This window comes from Apium graveolens, chromosome 3 (genome assembly GCF_009905375.1).
Source record: "Apium graveolens cultivar Ventura chromosome 3, ASM990537v1, whole genome shotgun sequence".
In the NCBI taxonomy this organism is placed as follows: Eukaryota; Viridiplantae; Streptophyta; class Magnoliopsida; order Apiales; family Apiaceae; genus Apium; species Apium graveolens.
The window spans coordinates 278,822,164-278,829,589 of NC_133649.1; positions in this window are offsets into that span (position 1 = coordinate 278,822,164).

Below are 7,426 nucleotides of genomic sequence, written 5' to 3' on the forward strand. Positions count from 1 at the left end.
CTGTATAAAATTTTAAATAATATATTTTTATTTAAAAAAAATATATTTAAAATTAGTTAGGGAACCATATTTTGCGGGAGTCTTAAAATACATGTTGATCCCCCGTAAGGATGGCAATTTATACTGAACCGATGGATATCCGATCTGTATGAATCCGATTGGATTTTACCGAACCCGAATATTGCGGGTTACGATTCGGATTTGGGTTTGACTTTTAAACCTGAATTATTTTCGGGTTGGGTTTCGATTTAAGGAATACTGTTTCGAACCCAACCCGAAAACCTGAAACCCCTTCCATTCTGACCCAAAACTTGCATTAATTTATAAATAATATTTTACATATACATGTGTAAGTAGTATTATTATAATATATAACATAATATATTACCAATATTAATACTAATAATGATTATACTTTGTACAAATTATTGCATTAAAGTCTAACATACTGAAGCTAAACATATTTACAACAACAGGGTTCAAAACAGTTATATTATAGGACAAGATTGTTATCTTGTTTCACCAACAATTTCATCCTTAGAAGTCTGATCCATTGCCTTTTCTGAACCTATAAATCAACCCTAACAATTTCAATATCGGCAAACCTATGACCCATTTCCTCGAACTATATCCTAATAATCCTTCACTAGAGTTTGTAGGAATCAAGGTGCAATTTGGTATAGATCTACAAACCCGAACCCGAACAAAACCCGATGGGTTCGGGTTTAGTGATTCAGGTTTTTTCGGTTTCGGGTTCGAGTTTGGCAAAGAAATTTGGGTCCGGGTTTGATTTTTGTTAAACCTGTTTCGACCGACCTGATTGCCATCACTGTTCCCTCGTCCCCCAATATAAAAAATTTAGAGGGACAGAGGGAGTAAGTTTTAGTATTTAAGATAGTTTATCTAGATTTTATAAATTTATACTAATTATTTATTTAAATCAAAAAATGACTACAAAATTAAAAATATATTGTAAATAAATTTTTAAAAATCTAAACTATAATATCTAAAATATTAGAAATAATAAGTTTTCTTGTATTAGAATTCACGAAAAATATATAAAACTCCATATAAGTAATTTTAATTCTTAAACACATATTTAAATGTATATGTTTGATTTTAGTGATTGAGATAATTACTTATTAAATTTGGCGATTATACTGATATATGAATTTTAGTTAAATGGTTGTTTTGATATTTAAACGCAATTTAAACTATGTTTTCAACATTTTATTTGATCATTGACGAACCATTTTATCGACCACGACCAGGTTTGTTGTGCAAGACATGCATGTATGTTGTGCAAGACATGCCTGTACTTTAACAAGACTAAGTCAAATTGACAATCTTAAGTAAGTTGTATTGTAATCTTAATTTGCATTTGTACTTGTAACATCTAAAGTCTGTAAAAATGTAAAAGAGCAGACTAGAGTCTTTTTGTTTAAACAGTATCAAGTCTAAGAAATCTGGAAGAAGATCATGCCTCAGAAGAATTTTGAAGAAGTTTGGAGTTGAATAAATCTGTTTTGATAAAAATATTCTAAGTCAAGATCTCTATAAGTCACAGATTTAGAGTTATAGAGAAGTCACTCGAGAACTCCAAATGACTTATCGAGAAGTTAGAAAAGCTTATAGAGAACTCACAGAAATATCGACAAGCCAAATTAAAGACATGAAGATTGGAGATATTGACAAGTCATTTCTTCACTAGAGAACTCAGAGTTATCGACAAGTCAACATTCATTAGAAAACTCTCAGTTATCGATAAGTCAAATTCCACTAGAGAACTCAAAGATATCGCTAAACCAAAATTCACTAGAGAACTTTGAGTTATCGATAAGTCAAATTTGACTAGAGAACTCTGAGTTATTGATAAATCAATAAATCACTAGAGAACTCAGAGATATCGATAAGTCAAAGTGAAGATATGGAGACTAGAGATCTCGACAAGCCAAATTTTCTTATAGAGAACTCAGAGACCTCTACAAGTCAAATTAACTATAGAGTATTAGAGATCTCGATAAGCCAACATACTTATTGAGATGTCAAGTTCTCTATAGACCAAATGGAGATCTCGAGGTACAATCTCAAAGTACAAAATTGCAGACCAGTTCAATATCCAAGATCTACAATCAACAAATAATCCAAACAGCTGGATTGACAAGTCTATAAAAAGCAGCTTGAAGGATGTGCAAGATCAATTGTGAAGATTAACTGACAAAGGAAGATCAAAGTAAACACATGATGCTAAGATATGCTAAGCCGGAAATAGAAGATACACTTTTCCTAAAATGGAAATGACAAGTGACAGTTTACTAAACTAAATAGCATGTCTTATTGTACACTGTGTAAATCAGCAGTTAACGAAATTATAAAAGTTAACACTGGTCCTTTAGTCAGTTGTAAAAATTTAGATAGAAAATCTTATAACACTCTCAAGAAGAAGCTAAGCTCTTTATCAACAAAGAGCCTAGAAATTTTGTAGCAAAACATTCTTAATTTTAATATAAAATTAAGTGAGTTTTGAAAATATCTGTGTTCTTATTATTGCATGTTTAATTTCTGCAGTAACACATTTCACTACAAGATTTAATTCACTTTGTTCAACCATAAAAAGTTCAAGAAAAGTATAAAAATAGTAAAACACATTCACCCCCCCCCCCTCTGTGTGTTATTCATTTCCTAACAAGTGGTATCAGAGTAATCTGAAAGTAAATAGATTCAAGATCTTGGTAGAATGAATACACAGAAGATCAGTAGCATCAAAATTCCTACATTTGATAAAGCTAACTACACTCTTTGGAAAAAGAAAATGTTGTTGTTTATCGAGATGGCCAATCCACTCTATATTCAGTTTATCAAAAATGGGCCCTTCACTCCTATGGTTAGAGTTGAAGAATCAACAGATGGTGATATGATCATTCCAGCTCATTATGCTCCAAAAGACCCTTCTGAGTATACTGAGCCTGAAAAGGAGAATGTTAGGTCCCAATATGTTTGTAGAAGGGGGGGTTGAATACAAACTATACCGTTTAATAGAATTTAATGCGGAATAAAAAAATTGAAACAAAATTCAAGTTAAATAAAACTATTATTAAACTTGAAAGGTGTTACAACAACGGTATCGTTTACAAGGGATTAATCTCAAATAAATTATCACAAATCTAGAATAAATTCGACATGAACTTTTTCTATTTTTGCAATAAAAAGATCAAATGCTAAAAGTAATTTGAGATTAAGTTCTAGGGATTATGATCCGCTAGATAGTTACACAAGAACAAGAGAATGATTTCTAGTGGTTTGAATTTAATTTTAAAACTTGAAATTGATAATCTTGAAGTGCAGTAGTGAAGAGATGAAATGTTTTGTTCGGCTGCTGCTTTGTTTGTTCTTGAGTAATTGATTGGCTTGAATGTCTTCTGATGCTTCTGTCTTTTATAACTCAATCAACAGAATCCACTTGAACTAGCATGACTATCTGAGAATTGGCATGACTTTCGGTGAGACAATCTTTTGAACTAGTAAGACAATCGGTATGACAATTGCTTGAACTAGCATGACAATCGGTGAGACATTTGTTTGAACTGGCAAGACAATCCCATAGCTAGTAGAACATTCGGTATGACAATCAATTTGAATTAGTATGACTTTCGATATGACAATCTGATTGTCATACCAGTTCAATTGATTGTCATGCTGAATTAATATTGAATATAAATTCAAAATCAATTCTGAAAATTCATAATATTAATTCAGAATTAATTAATCAATTAATTCAATTAATCAATAAAATAATCTTTGCAGATATAATTTATTTTATTAATTAAATTATATGACTTAATTAATTAATAGAGAATTAATACTACTCTTGAACAACAACCACTCTTCTGAAAATCTTCTGAAAATTATGAATCAATTCCACCACTTCAATGTTGACACTCGATGTACTGTCTGGTTCATAAGTGACTAACTTTCGTGACCTTTCTTCATGTCTTGACTTTGATAACTTGATTTTCTTCAGATGAAATCCCTGTAATTATCTAATACCCTGACAAGATCTCTGTCACTTGATTAAATCCACAATCTTGATTTATATCAGTGAGGCTTGATCAATTTCTTGAACTTCTTCCAGTGAAGTAATTCCTCAAGTCTGTAGATGAACATTGTTTCTGAATCCTTTGACATATGTTACTTTGAGAGATCTCTTTGACGATAGAACCACTATTTACTTGTTACATTCTTATTTGAGTTGAGTTAAATCCTCGAATAAACAAATAGGCTATGACATATGCCTTTCAATCTCCCCCTATTTGTTTGTTAGACAATAACAACAAATACCTAGAGGATAACTCAACTAACAAATAAGAAAAAGATATAAACAGAAATGCAAAGTAAATAGCAGAAAAGTTCTGGATAACATTTAACATTTTCCAGATTCCAAATAGATGTTCCTCTAGACTGAACATATCTTCAAGTAGTTTCATCTTCTTTTGTATAACCACATTTCCTGATGAGAAGCGCATATCTCTCTTGCTTCTCCCCCTATGAGAATCAACTGCTTAAAGGAGATCGCCTTGTGTTTACCACCTCTCCCGTATAATAGGATCCGTAGTTACAAACAATAATGGTGTGGTGTAGTGTACATATGCTTTACCTTTTTCTTTTTCTTTCCTCCATGCTATTTCTCCCCCTTAGTTGAGGAATCCTCCAAACTATTACTTAAGCTTTTATCTCCCCCTTAGAGAAGGAATGTATGCCGTTGTCTGAAGGAGTTCTCATATTCCACTTGGTTGGAAAAGAAATAACAAGTAGTTTCTCTTTCTTTCTCACTGTGAGTGTGTGATTCTGTTTAGTGTACCTCACATGTGTTTCACTCTTCTCTCCACTCGTGTTTACACTCATTCTCACAAGTGTATCACTCCTCTCATAGCTCCAAAATTCAGTTGTACCTGCAAGGAAAATCACCTTAGCCGTCCTTAAGGAGGTCACAGGTGGTGCAATGGGAGTTCGCAAATCCCCATCCTTGTTAAACTCGTCAGATGAATCTGAGTCATAATCTACAAGTTGCTAGTTTCCCTTTTAGGGTTCCAGATTTGAACTCTGGGAAGGTAAACAATGATCCAAAGAATTTAGCATAAAGATCAAGGTTCACTTCTAATGTCTGTGAAGACATTTCCTTGTGACTCATCAGGTAATATCTGAATCATTGTCAACAAGTTGCCGATCTGCGCCTACGTCAGATCCACTATCCGCAGATGCATCCAGGGGATTTAAGCCTGGGGAGGTAAACACTGACCACTGACATATGGTTATTGGATCAGTATCCTCTCCTAACACCTGTAAAGGCAATTGGTCCATTAAAGAACCTTGAACAATCAAATCTGACCTTAAAATAGTCGAAACTCTTGTTTCCGTCAACTCATCCTTTGTGTGTGTGACCTTTCCTTGTGCATCAAGAATTGTTTGTGTTTGAGGTGGTGACACTACATCGGATGCCTTAGCCGACAGGAAAATTTCAATAGACGCACCCTTTTGAGAGAATGAATCTAGTAACTGTTTTTGTGCCTTTTCAGCCATTACATCTTTTTGAGAAGATGAATGGGGGCTAGCAGTTGTATCGGTTTAAATACTACTCATCTTTGTAGGAGATAGAGCTGCTGGGTTGACTTCAAAACCTTCCTTATGTGGTACACTAAGGCACTATCTCCCTCACGCTCATTCATACTATATTTTAGTGGTAAGAGAGTGTTGGTTGGTTCTGTTTCTGTGTTTATCTTTATAGTCTGGGATAGATGTTGTGGGTTTTCAACCTCATGACTGTCAATGAAAGAAGGCCATTGGAGGCTGAACCTGTATCACAGAACATATGGCAATATAGAGATAAAATATACTTAAGATCTATAATGAATGAAAATTATACATTTAATCTTTTGTGAGAGATGATGTATAATAGTGACTTCAAAAGATTTTAAATGAAATAAGAAATCGCTAATGTTGAAAGAAGTTTGAGTTCAATGATAACATTATCAGCTTGCAAACAACCATATCCCTCAGTTAAACCTTTGCTGTTATCTCCAAAGGTAACCACTGGGCCAGCTTTCTCAACCATATTTGATAACAGGGCTCTATCTCCGGTCATATGTCTTGACGATCCGCTGTCAAGAATCCACACTACCGGTTCCACCTATTTAATGCCCTGCAATACAAATGGATTAAACCTTCTTCGGAACCCAAACTTGATTGGGCCCAGCATACTTGTAGAATTGACCTTTGTCAGGCAAAACAACATTCTTAACTTTAATGTTCTCAACTTTCTCAATGACTGGATATTTGACCTTGTAAACAGCCTTCACAAATTTCTGTTTAGGCTTAGGCACAAATGTTTCCTTTCTAGCCTTAGGAGGACTAGCAATCTTAGACCTATTATGCTTCCTATTATTCACATGCTGATGAGGAGTAGTCTTATCACTAGAAACATGCTTACCATTAAAATAAGCATACATCAAATTAAAAGCACAAGACATGCAATTAGGAACACCACATACTTTATGAGAGGAATTAACAACAGGCAAATTATGCATGGTAGACATGGCATTTTTGTTATCCAACTCATGTGTGTCTGTGTTAGTCTTACTTGCTTTCACAACTTTGACTGGAACTTTTGACACACTTGGCTTGGAAACAACCTTCTCATTAGAAAGATCTTCAGCACGTATTTCTTCTTGAATAATAAAGGAGGTCATATCAAATGGTTCAGCAATTGATCCTTTATAGAGGGGTTTATCAACACCCTTAAGCACATGTGGTACTTCCCTACCTTTAGCACATACATGAGGAGGGGAGTTTATGCGTAATTCTCCAATAACAACATTGTAATCAAAACCTATTCCAGATATTTGATTAACAGCTTGCTTACTGTAGAACTCTTTAGCCTTCGAACAAGAATTAAAGTAAGCTTTAACCTTAGTCTCAAGACCGGTGATCTTGTCTTTGAGAATAGTTTCGAGTTGTCTATAACAGTTAACTCTATTCTCTAGAAAAGATACTTGTTCTTTTAATTTGTCTTGATTAATGTGCACAAGTCTTAATTCATTGATCTCTTTCTCAAGGTCTTTGATCTGCTGACTTAACAGTTCATTATCACGACGAGCACAATCTAAGTAACCTCCTAGATGATAAACTAATTCAGCATCAGTAAATTTTACCTCTTTTCTTGACGATGAAGTATTTCCATCAATAACCATAAGAGCAAGATTCCCAACTTCTTCATCTTCACTATCAGTATCATCCCAGCTTCTTCCCTTTTCCAGATAAGCCCTTTCAGAGTTACTCTTCTAATTTGAATCATAAGAGTTCTTCCTTACCTGTTTTGGCTTCCTGCATTCTGTGGCAAAGTGTCCCAACTCATTGCAGTTAAAGCATCGAA